The sequence below is a fragment of the Rousettus aegyptiacus genome, unplaced genomic scaffold (genome assembly GCF_014176215.1).
Source record: "Rousettus aegyptiacus isolate mRouAeg1 unplaced genomic scaffold, mRouAeg1.p scaffold_m13_p_10, whole genome shotgun sequence".
Taxonomy (NCBI): Eukaryota; Metazoa; Chordata; class Mammalia; order Chiroptera; family Pteropodidae; genus Rousettus; species Rousettus aegyptiacus.
Genome location: NW_023416285.1, coordinates 46,632,113 through 46,645,757, shown reverse-complemented (window position 1 = coordinate 46,645,757; position 13,645 = coordinate 46,632,113). Strand labels below are relative to the sequence as shown.

Sequence of the window (13,645 nt, the reverse complement as noted above, 5' to 3'; positions counted from 1 at the left end):
TCTCTTGCCATGACATAAAACGTTACCCAAAGTCAGTGCATCATTAAAGAAGAACAAAGACTTATAATCAATCTATAGTAATCACATTTGTGTGGCATTGACTTAAAGATGGATAAATATATTAATGGAAAGAATATGGAGTCCGACAATAGGCACAAATATATGTGGTCAACTGATTTTCAACAAAGGCGCCAACATAATTCAATGGAAGAAGGAATAGTCTTCCTAGCCAATGATGCTAGAAATAACTAACATAAATATTTAGGAGAAAAAAATTGAACCTTGACTTCTACATTGTACCACACACAAAAATTAATTTAAGATGGATCATAGACTTAAACATGAAATCTAAAATCATGAAGCATCTACAAAAAAAAAAGAAATAAGATAACGTATTTATTAGAGTAGGCACTGACTTTTTTAAAGGACACATACAAAACCCCAAGAAATTTATAGAAATTAAAACTTCTTTTCATCAAAAGACACACTTAAAAAATAAAATACAAAGCCACAGCCAAGGAGGAAATATTTGCAACACATCAAGATGACAAAGGACTTATATCTAAAATATGTAATGAGCTCTTACAAATCAATAATATATAAACAACCCAATTAATCAATATGTAAAAAACTTGAGCATAAAGTTTTTTTCAACTGCATAAGAAATGTACAAATGTCTGGCAACCACTTAAAAATATGCTCAATATCATTGGTCATCAGAAAATACAATGTATTTAAAAACACAATTAGATACCACTTCACCTCTATTAGAATGGGAATGCTAAAAACTGATAAGCTTTCTATCAAAATTTAAATTAATGACTTTTTCTTTGACTTTGTTAGAAAATTATAACTTCAGGGCAAAAATTTTATGGAATAAAAAAAAAAAACTTTTTTATACCTGGGTCAAATTTCATCAGATGCCTTATAAGCCAATAAGAAAAGTCAGCTAAAATTTTAATGAATTACTGAAGGCCAACGTGTATTGATAGGAGATGTAAAGTCATTTGTGACTCTATATATAGGTAAGGCCTGCACCCACTTACAAATTATTCCTTCATGAACCACATCAGATACTCACGGAGAAGATTGTTTGGAGTCTTGAGAAAACTTCCATCACAACACTTGTCAGGAGGAGAGAACAGCAGCCACTGTCAAAACCCCACTTGAATTCATCTTCCTTAATTCCATTATAGGGAGATAGTCTACAGGGAAAAGAGCAACAAAACTTTTGATTAGGGCATTGTTGGAAACCAATTAAATCTAGAGAAAAGAAACAGGGAAAGAATGAAGTTCTACTTTTGAAGAAGGAGAAGGAATATGTATGAAGCAAAGCACTATAGCTTGAAGCAAGGGCAGGAGCACTTGAGAGGGTCACACTACTGTGAGATCCAGGTTCAATTCTGCCTAAGAATGAGGCTTAATCAGAACATAAGAGACTATTTCCCCTGCCCCTACCTCCCACCACCATGCCAACAGCATCTGGTAATTATAACAATAGACTGCAGCTAGAACGCTGTATTCTCTATAAAATATATATATATGTATATTAATTAATAAAAAGCTCTGGAAAACTAGTTCATATCCTATGACTAGAGAAATTTGAAGCTTGTGTTACAAACTGCAAACCCAGCCCAACCTCTGAGTATATTGATACAGTCCTCCACACTAAAAGCCTAGCTAGCATCAGGATAAGCATAACATATCTAATTATAGAAAATTATTTAATTCAGTATCTACTGTTCTATAAAATGTGTCCAACAAAAAATCACAAAGCATCTAAATAAATTTTTTTAAAAAAACAAAATATTTAAAAAACAAAGCGATCATCAGAACCACTCAGATATGACATGGATATTGGAAATATCATAGAAATAATTTAAAATAACTAAAATTACTATGTTAAAGGCTCTTAATGAAAATGTAGAGCATGTGTAAGATTGAATAGATGTTTTTTAGAAACTATAAAAATTCAATGAAAATGTTAGAAATATAAAACACAAGAACAGAGGTGAAGACTGTCTTCAGTATACTTTACATAACCACAGAAAGGATCAGTGAGCTCACAGCTAAGTCAATAAATATTACCCAGTCCGAAATACAAAGAAAAAATAAGTGAAAAAAGACAGAGCATATATGAATTAAGGAACAATATGAAACAGTCTAACATATGAATAATTAGAATCCTAGATGGAGAAGAGAGTAAATGGGGCCAAAGTCTTACTTGAAACATAAATGGCTGAGAATTTTTCAAAATTAAGAAAAGTCACCAAAGCACACAATTAAGAAGCTTAGAAAAGCATGGGGAGGAGAGGGAGGCGAGAGATACTTATGCATATCATATTTGAATTGCTAAAAATTAAAGACAAAGAGAAAATCTTGTAATCTTGGAAAAGATATTACCTAAAAACAATGATAAGAATTACAGAAGACTTTTCATCAGAAACCATGCAAAAAGCATACAGTACAAAGGTATCTTTCAAGTACTAGAAGAAAAAGAAAGACTGTCAATCTAGAATTCTATACCCAATAAAATATCATCCAAAAGTTAAGGAGAGATATTTTTTCTCTCAAACAAACAAAAAAATAAATTTATTGCTACCAGGCTATCTTGAAAAAATAAAAGTGTTCAAGAAAGTTCTTCAGGCATAAAGAATATCAGAAATTTAGATTTACACAAGATATGAAGAGCCTTTGAAAAGGAATAAATTAAGGTAAATTAAATTTATAGGGTTTTTTTTTTTTCATTTTACCTACTCTAAAGGTAACTGACTATTTGATTCTAGAGGTAATATCAGTGTATTCTGTGTTTATGGCATATTTATAAGTTAAAAATATATGATTCAGAACAACAAAGAATCAGAGGTAGAAATCAGGAATACACTGTTATTAAGCCTTTCCTACATATGAGGTGGTATAATATCATTTGAACATAAACTTAGATGTATCTACATACACACACATATACATGCACACAAATGTATAAACTCATGTATATATTAGATTTCCCAGGAAAACCACTAATTTTTACTAATATATAAATATTAAGTCAGCAGAGGTGATAGCATGGAATTATAAAAAAGTCCAATTAAGTCAAAAAATAATAAAAGGACTTAAAGAACAACTGGAACTAATAAACAGCTAACTAGGTGGTAGATTTTAATCAAACCATAATAATTATCATTTTAAATATATATTTAGGAAGAAAGATATATATATATCTTAAGAATCAATTAAAATTGAATGTTTCTTGATGACTGACAACATTTATTCTTATAGCAGATTTTGTTTCTTCAAAGGATTTCTTTTTAATGAGGCACTATGTGATGGATATTGTCATTTTAGAATTTCATTTTAATTTTGGTTGTTCATTTTGATCACAAGAAATCTGATAACTTTATTTTTGTAGTATTTGATAGGGTACTGCCTCATTTATTAAAAATGGATGACTTCCCAAAGTGCAGTATGTCTTTCCTTCTTGGCTAGCTTCCCATGTGGGAAAATAAGTGTTCACAAATATCTGAAGAAGAGTGTTTGCATATTAATCCTTAAGCATATAATTATCTCTTATATTTTGGGAAGCATTTTATGTGTAGGCCTACAGCATACTGTATGTTTTCTTTAAAAGGCAAAGTAGCTAAAAATGAATGTGTGGAAAATGTGACAGTCATACCATGCTAGCTGTATTTGTTACTATGCCACTATATGATTTAAAAGCCCCTAATGCAAATGGAAAGTGCATGATACTTGCTGTGTGTTTCTAATTGGCACAATTTGTTAATACAGTCCTTGACGCCAGAATTCTGTTGTTCACATATCTGATTTAATATAATTAAATGGCAGGCATTTTTCCTTGCAATTTTGGAACATCAGAACAAACAGAAAGAAAGGCTATGCCCGTGAATACTAATTAATAGCAGTTCCTGCTAAATATAAATCATTTTTCTTAAAAGCAGCTATGATAAAGACAATATTAAAAATGAATGCCTGAAATTCCATTTTATAGAATAAAAGTCTATCAAGATTTTCTGTTTTTCTTCTTCAGTCCTCAAGTACACAACAGTTTGAGCTTTGGAAATGTGATTAATTAAACAAAACCTTATTTTATCCCTCACCAAATTCCACTCATAAGAATTAATATCCATGCTGGTAGAATTTGAGCTCTCCATATATAATGCTGTCTTTTTCTCTTTTTCACTTCTTTTCATTCAACTTTCTCACTCCAAACCTATTCATTGATGACGAGACTCCCCAATACAACCTTAAATTCACTCATTCATCCATCTATCCATCTACCGAGATTTATTGAGCATCTACTAGATGTCGAAGACCACATTGGGTTCCAGGAATAAAATATTAAGATATTAAGATATTGCATGCTTTCAGGAAGTTTATAGTCTAGTGGGGAGAAGTAACTCAACTACAATAGCACACAGTGAAAAGTACCATACTGAGGTACTATGAGAAAACGTAGATATTTAGAGAAATCTTCCATTCATGGATGAAGTTTGTAATAAGGCTTCAAGAAGAGTAGGAATTATTTAAATGTAGCAGAGAAGAAGAGCATATCAGGCAGGGAACTACAAGTGCAGAAAAAGTACCGCTCCCCCTGCTGTGTACAAGTGTTATATAAGAAGCTTGTAAATGGATGTGAAAAATTAATGGTCATCAGAAGCTATAATATTCCTTCCCCTTTCCAAAAATATCTAGGAACTTTATATATATATATATATATATATATATATATATATATATATATATATATATATATACTTCTATATATATATACATACATATATATATATACACACATACTTACATAGAGATAGAGCCCATCACTAACCTGTGTCTTGAGAATTGGCTTCTTTTAGCAGAATTATTTACCATATTGTTTGCATAGTGATACCTATCTCTTCTTGTCAGAAGATTTGGTATGTTTTCTTTTGTCATATAATGAGAAATGTACCCTTATTTGACTTGGCAATCTGGAAGCCCAGAGCTATATTTAAATCTAAATCATAGTGCCTTGTCATATGTTCCTGTTATAATTTTTTTCATCAACCACATTTTGTTGAAGAATATGTTTTTTGACCTCTCTAACTTTATTTATAACCATCTGGAACTCTGTATGTCATCTCAGATCATATTTTATAAGTGCATATACATTGCAAACATTTATTTCTATAGTAGATTCTTATATTTTCACATGGGCCTTGATACAATGTTAATAAGAATTTAAATAACTTAAATACTTTAAAAATGCATATTCTCCTAAACACTCATTGCATATTTTCAAAAATCACAAAGATGGCTTGCAAGCAACAACATAACATTTATAAAACATTTAAAGTCATTATTCTTATTTTTTAAAAAAAAAAAAAACAGCAACACTTGAACTGAAATATTCTTCATTTAACAATCAGCATTACCACTGCTGCTGATGAAATCTGCATAAGGTAAAAAATTTATAAAAAAACACTCACAATCGCCTTATGTTTCTGCAACGGAATTTATTTTCATCTATATATTTATATTATTTTTTACATTAAATTGTGTTGAATCATTTATTTTATTTATTTTTAATTAAATTTATTGGGGGTGACATTGGTTAACAAAATTTTATAGTTTCAAGTATACATATTTATATTATTAATGCATATCTTGAGTTGTCTGTGTCAGGCTACATTCCATAATGTATTTTCATTTACAAAATAAAAGTAGAAATATTTAATACAAATTTAAAAATGTGTCTCTGTTCTGATCATTCTTCCCCCCTCTTTATTATTCAAAAGATAATTTTAAATATTTTAAAACCTGAGGAAGTTAAAAGAACGTCCTTAAAATGAAGAATCAGTCTGTGCCACCTCTTTTAGAGAATAAAATGTTCTAGGAAATCATAATGGAACAAAATGCTATCTGGAAGATAGCAATTATAGGACAAGCAGTACACTCATCAGCGCTTGCTGCCACAAATAAATTGAAGGTCCAAATGGCATACATAATCCAAAATTATAATAAAGTCTTTTCAAAATCATAGTCTAAGAAAAGGAAAGATGATGCTTATCTTGAAAGAATAAATTTAACATTTTGTTGTAAATGCTAAGAAAAAAATACAGCGAGAATTGTGCTTAAAAAGCAGCATAAGAATGAAAGTACTTTTATATTTGATTCGGTTCTCCTCACACACTCACCAGTAATCATTTGTCTTCCTTCTTTTTTTCTCCCTCATTTTTCCACCCTTCATCTCTTTCTACCTGCTTTCCCTCATTCTTGCCTGCTTTCCTTCATCTTGCCTTCCTGCTTTCATTCCTATGTATGTTGGACTCACAAATGCATAAATATACAAGAATAATAATTCAATAATCAATATTATTATGACTTCACATTCTGAATTCATACTTTGTACTTATTCCCAGTGTGTTGCTTTCTATTTTTCCCTCATTAGGCAAGGATCAGACCCTTTCAGATTTCATAACTTTCTAAGCAAGTCCATATCTAAGACTTAACAGGAAGACACAAATCAATTCTACTTAATACCAGAAATAAATACAGAGACTTAAGACTTTCAGAAAGAAGTCAGAGAATGTACCTTTCTCCTTATTGAATTTATTCTCATTTAATGCTACAAAAAATTGTTTGCAGTGATTTGTTGTTTTATCGAATCCTCATTAGGAATAAAGTAAAATGTTTACCTTTATTCCATAGCATTTACCTATTATCATCTTTTCTTAATTTTCAAAGCTGTTTGAAATAGACTTTGTTTTGTTTGTTGATATGTAATTTTCTTTATCTTGATATCATAAAAAACACTAGAAAATATGTTCAGTGGAAATGGATGCCTATGTTCTTTCTAGTGGTTAAAGAGAAAATTTATATGCAGACTTCCTTTCCCTGCAATTCCTGAAATATATTTATTAGAAATTTTGCTGATCAACAGCCAAAGGTGTATAAACCCACATGCTATTAATTTTAAAGCACCAGAAGAGAGAATAGTGATAATAAGAAAAAGAAAGAACGCATTAGTTTTTAACAGAGCATTCTACAGCTCAGATTTTGCCATCTAACTATTTAACCAGGACTTCTCACCATGCCCTTCAGAACTGCTGCACAATAAATAATAAAAGATTAAAACCTTAAACCTGGAAAACTTAGAAAAAAATATTAGAAAATTTTATTTGAGATTATAAAAATCCTCAAATGATTTACTTTAAGAGACACCTTCATTGCTTCCATGTGCAAGGACTAATGATGGCCCAGGGTCTAGGAATGGTGAGAATGCTGTTTGGGAAACATAGCCAGGGGTAGGTGATAAAGCAGGCCTTCCAATGACTCTCTTACTGTCACCCACATATCTTTTTACCATTTGTTACAAGAAAATGATAGTCTATATACATATTTATGTATCTGGACTGTTATAACTCTGATTTGCTTTTTCTGGGACAAATCTTTTTGTTCTAAGCAACTCAGTTTCAAGGCAGCGTGATTGCAATGAGGTTTTGTGTCTTGATCTTAGACAAAATAAAAGAAGATTCTAATTAAGGGATCAGTTTCTAGGATAGTGACATCCACAGATACAAAATTTCACAATCATTTTGGCTCCCTCTACACCCTCTCTGGCATTCTACCCAGGACTCCTTTAATTATTATATGATGTCTTTAGTAATTTGACACTCATTTTTTACTTCTCCTTCTCATGGTAGTGTATCTTTGATAGCTGCTCAGATGACTCCTGAAATGAGGTTGGATGTGCCTTTTCTGGTGAATAAAACCTGAAGGTGTACTTGCCATAGTCTCAACTAGGAGATAAAGATGAAGGCTGAATTTTAATTTGGTCACATTTACCCATGAAATAGAAAAATGTAAATAAGCTTGAATGATGATATTATAGTCTGGAAAAATCTATTGAAGCCAGCAGGCTGCACATATTCTTTACAAAGCCAAGTTGTTTACTAAATAGTGCATATGTTTTTGTTCAAGTTTATAAATAAGTATAAGGAAATGAAAAGAATGAGAGAGAAACGAAATATTGTCTCTCTCACAGGACTTAACACACTTACTTCTTCCCTTGTCATAAGACTCCAGAGCAAAATGTTATTTCTGAATGCCTTGAATTGTTTGGAAACTATGAATATGATGTCTCCACAAGAGCTAAAAGTATTGGTTCCAGGACCTATAGAGTGATACAGTGACAGGTAAACAATATTCCAGATCCAGACACCTCTGCCTTTAGGAAACTCATCTTGACCTCTTACTAGCTTTATGATCTTAAGCTCTCTCTGAGCCTCAATTTCTTTGCAAATGAATTAATTATAGGGTTTAGATCACAAAATTTGATAAAAGTAAGAAAGAAAGCACTTAACAATCCCCAACACACAATAATTATTAATATTATTACAGGTTATTTTGCAATCACCAAAGTGTTAACTGTATGTTCATTATGGAAAAGATACCAATGAATTTAATTAATACTCTAGGGCCTACAGATAGCAAAAGATAGCAGCAATAGAAAGTTGGGGGGGGGCGGATTATTTTTTTTCCCTATCAACTGCTATTGGAAAAAAAAAGAGAAAAAGAGGGAAAGGAGAGAAGAAGAAGTTAGGGAAGTTCTAAGAAATCAGCATTTATTAACAGAATTATTTTTAATATAATGATTTTCTAAAGGAGAAAAGGTTTGTACATCATTCAAAAAACATTTGAGAGGGATGTACTGGGTTAGAAGATTGGTGACAATTTTTTTTAACAACAAAGTTATTGATGGATATTCAAATTCAAAGTATGTAGTTTACTGTATCTGAAAAATTCATAAAAATATTTTGACAAAAATGATAGTTAAAATCTAATTTTTGATGTCATTAAAATTGTCTATGATGTGTGTCTGACACTTGTACTTTTCCATCCATAGATCTCCTAACAATATCAGCAGTGTACTCTACAGATATAGCTTTTGAAAACCTTCCCTCTTTCTTGTGATTTACATTGTATTTCTGAGGAATAAACATCGTTGATTTTCTTTTTTGCTTTCGTCATTAGAGAGCTATACAATGTATTGCTCACTTTGGAGAATTCTTAACTCCCAATCTGTTCTGGCAATATGCTACAGTGGTTTTTGTTTTTGTTTTTGTTTGGTTTGGTTTGGTTTTATCTTGTCTTACTTTTGCAAATATCAACTTTCTTCTCAAGATTCAATACTCTACATTTATCTGCATCGATTTCTGGCATTTGCCATCTTTTAGCCCAGTTACTTAAATAATCCAACTTCTGCATCTGGCTGCATAGTTCTTTATTATTTACTATTCTTCCAACTTTATTATCATCTGCAATATCAGGTATCTCTATGATAAAGTTTTTCTTTTGGGTCACAGTTTGAAGTCAAACCAATGTGTAACACACATCTCTCTGGGTTTGAGTCATCTCTAATAATATTTGCATATTTTTTAAAGACTAACAAGTATATTTTGTATTTATGCTATATCTCTGCAGGTGAAGGTTAACCTCTTTGGAAGATAGTTATCCCTGAATTTTAATTCTAATTTTAAAGGTACTCTCTCCAGACTCTTGTATAACCAATAAATATAATCTTTTTGCCTCTTCAATATACAAAAATGATCAATAATATTTGTGTCTTTTACTTGTGCAAATGCAGTTCCTTAGAATGTATTAGCCTTCTCTCACCTTAGTGTGTATTTTTTAAAATTGATTTTTAGCTGATATTAGTAGCTCTAATCAAATTGGAATTTTAACCAGGAAGTCTAGAAATTTTGGAGAAGGAAGAATTCTAAGGAAGGACAAATTATATAGCTTATTGAATTCTTTGGTCATGGGTTAAGAGAAGAAACTAAAAGAAAATTGTGAGGAATAAAGTTGGTAGAATTTTGACTGCTTAATTTTTGACAGAGGTTCTAACATCTTAATAACAGATATCATTGCACAGGTAATGATCCATACAGATTTTGATTTGCTTATTTATTTTCTTTATACATTTTATCATTGTACTGCTTAGTTTATTTCTTATTCATTAGTATAAGCTCTTGTGTATTAGTCATTACCCATTAGCATATGTTGGAAACATTTTTAATTATATTGTTTGTCTTTTAATTCTGTTGTTGATATATTTTCTCTGAAGACATTTAAAATATCCTCTGTAACCAAACCTCTTAGTCTTTTCTAATATATCTTCTGTGTTATCTCAGATGAGATGTTAGATTAGATAGGTAATAAATAAATAGGTAGGTAGGTAGGTAGGTAGGTAGATAGGTTGGTAGACAAACAGGTAAATGATAATTCAATAGATGGAGGATGGAGAGAGAGAGAGAGATGGATGATGGATAGATAGGTGGAGAGAGATAGACATAGAGGAATAGTGAAATGAGTGGGGTAGGAGTAGCGATAGGGATAGGAACAGGATTAAGAATAGATATATAGAGAAAAATAGATAGAGGTACGTAGTCCTTAAGGAATCTATTTTTGTGTATAGTTTTAGTTAGTAGTTTAACTATAACAAGAACAATTATTTTTATTTATTTATCTTTTACCTATTCTTATGCTATTGCCATATTGTTCTGTTTGCAGCTTTATAAATTTTATTAACTAATAGGGGAAGTTCTTCCTTAATATTCTTTCTCAAAAATTTTTGGCAATTCTTAAACTCTTGTATTACCATATATATTTTTAATTGTTTTTATAAGCTAAAACAAGATACCATAGAATTCTGATTGCCATTTTATTAAAAGTATATATATTAGGATTGTTTTATAACCTTGTAATATTATTTTCTTCAATCAGAAACATGATATGTCTTTCTGAATTTTAAACATTCTTCTTTCAAATTCCACCTCTTATTATTTAATATTAGATCTGTTACTTTTTTCTCTAAACATTAATTTTCTCAACTAAGTTTTGTCTAAAATTGCTTTTTAAGAATTATTAAGAACTTAATTATTATTAAGAACTCTAAGAAGAGAATTTTGGGAGTAGTTTTAGAAGACAAATTTAATGCCTAGCAAAGCAGGTCTGTAATCTCCATTCAACTTTCGCCCCATTTCTAGTGAAAGAGTAGAAGTAATAAAATGAGTATAGAAAGAGCATAATTTTAGACATTATGAGTCGCCTCCTACCCCATTAATAGTATTCATTAGTGCTTTATTAATATGGTATTCACAAGTTGTACTATTTGGATCAACCTTTAAAATATGTCATGTATTTTTATAGTTCTTCTTACAAAGAATCTCTAACCTCTGAAGCAAATGAAGTAGTATTTGAAGTGATTGTGACCATTGAAAATTTTTTTTTAGTCTTAGGCATGGCTGAAATTTGTATGCACCATAACTTGAAAGAACGAGACTTCCAAATTCTTAAATCAAACAAATAACAACAGATACAAAATTCTTTTTTGACCTTCAATATAATAGACTGGATTATGTCCTCATTTCACAATTTTGATTGTCTATTAACTCTTCCGTAAGTTTATTTACTCCTTTTATCCTCTCCTCAAAGTGAGCTCATGGCAGTTTTGATGTCTTCACTTTCTCCTTCAAGTCTGGCCAGAGTAACTTACACATTTCAAACATCCAGCCAGTGTTAACCCAGAGAGCAGGACACTCCTTTCAGCCTGACCTATCTTTTCCTCCAGAGGCTACTCTGTCTCATTCTGTAAGTTCAGCTGCCACAACCAGAACTCCCCATTACAGTCCCATTATCAAGAGAGATTATGCTAAATGAAACTTTGTTACTGGGCAAATTGTCACTATCATTATTAATTAACAAATAATATTTTCTAATGAGACTGATTTAATGCCTATTAAATGCCTAGCACTATGCCAAATATTATACATATCTTAAAAAACATTTTGTAAAAAAATTGTGTAATTTCCATTAGTGTGATGGAAATATATTAAGCTCAGAAAGGTTCAATCTTGTCTAATTTCATAAAAGTAGTAATATTGGACTCAAAATTGTTAGTCGAAGTGTTGCTACATTGCAATTAAATTATTAGGGATATGTTCATTGATTTTAATAAAAATATTTAATGAGACTTGAGCATAATGAAAACTGAGAAGATAGGGCATAATCAAATGTTCACTTGTTGGTCTTTAGTTTTGTCTCAGTTGCCTCTTCACATACTTCTCAAAAACCATCGCACAAGATCACTGTTCCCATTATTTACAAATTAATTGATAGGCAGAGTAAAGTTTTAAAGTTACAAAAACAGATTTGTTTACAATCCTGGAAGAGCACACATTTTGTAGAGTAAATTTACTTTATAAAACTTTAATAATTGCTGGACTTCATCTTCATTTGTTGTTCAAGGAACTGACAATTTAGAAAGATATTTTCACTATTGCATTTTTGCTATGTTTCTCATATATTTAATCTCTAGTTTATAAATGTAGGTCTGATATTGTCTCTTTAAATATATGACTACAGTTCACTTAGAAGTGTTTATCTGTTTATGGAGGTGTTTATCTGTCAGTCAGTCAGTTAGTATTTATTGAGGTCCCACAGAGTGTATGTGTGTGTTTGTGAACATGAAGCTTATAGATTACTTAGTTTTGAAAAATTGCACTTGTAAATCATGGCAGACTAACTCCATAATGAAGATAATATTGTTTCCTAAAACTATACTGTGTAAATGCTACTTTAACCATCTTTTAGCCTCTAATACATTAATCACATGCACCTGGTATGACTTTCATGAGTGACCCAATGTATGATTAAATTTTTGTTGTTAATACTCCTAATGTTTTGGTCTGCAACAGGATCACTTCCCAGGTCAGATTTGTGTTGTCAGTTCACAAATTGCTCTCTGCAGACACACTCACAATCTTGGTGTCAGAATGAGAATGAGATTTAGCCTAGAAACAGCTATTTGCTGTTCTTTATAGTTATGGCACTGGAATAATTATTTAGCTTCCTAAGACTTCAGTTTCCTTCTGACGCAAATGTTGAGTAATCATCATATTCATATTAACAATGAACTCAGATTTTTGTTAAATACTTACCATAGTACATTCTCTTTGCTAAGAGTTTTGATAGATTGTTTTAAAGGAATTTTTATAACAAAACTTAATTACAACACCATGATCATCTCCATACTTCATCCTCCCACACCCCAAATAAAAAATTTCAATGGCTTCTTATTACTTTAGAATAAAAAAATAAAATCCTTTACACATCCTATGTGTTTCTATAATTCTGATCTTTTTTTGGTCCTGTTCCCCTTCAGTCTCCGTGCCTCAGCCGTTACAGGCTTGGTTGCTTGCTTTTTTTTCAACTCCTTGAACACACTTTTTTTTCTCTTTCCATCAAAGATACACTAAGGAGGAATATTTGAAACATATACAACAAAAGCCCAGAAGCAGCTCCTCATATCAATTAAGAAAAGGATATTATTTAAGTAGAAAAAAGGCAAATCACTATAAAGAGATAATTCAGAAATAGGAAACAGAAGTAGACATAAATGATAAAATGTTCAATTTCACTAGTTTTTAAGGAAATACAAATGGAAATAATGAGATGGTTATTTGCCTGTGTATAATTCTTCTCATTGACAGAGATAGGGAGGGCCAAAGAATTGTAATATCTTTCTCATCCACTTTTATACGTATATACTAAGATGCTAGCAGTGTGTCTTTTGGTATTGTTTATG

The 13,645-nt window shown here is 30.9% G+C and overlaps 1 long non-coding RNA gene across 1 annotated transcript in view; it reads right to left on the bottom strand.

The window, feature by feature from the left end:
• Positions 1-906: 906 nt before the first annotated feature.
• The window catches only part of LOC107516476, a 42,988-nt gene continuing 30,249 nt past the window's right edge, over positions 907-13,645 (bottom strand). Inside the window, exon 5 of the long non-coding RNA XR_004953094.1 lies at positions 907-1,205. This is a non-coding gene — a long non-coding RNA (uncharacterized LOC107516476). The remainder of the gene's footprint in view (positions 1,206-13,645) is intronic.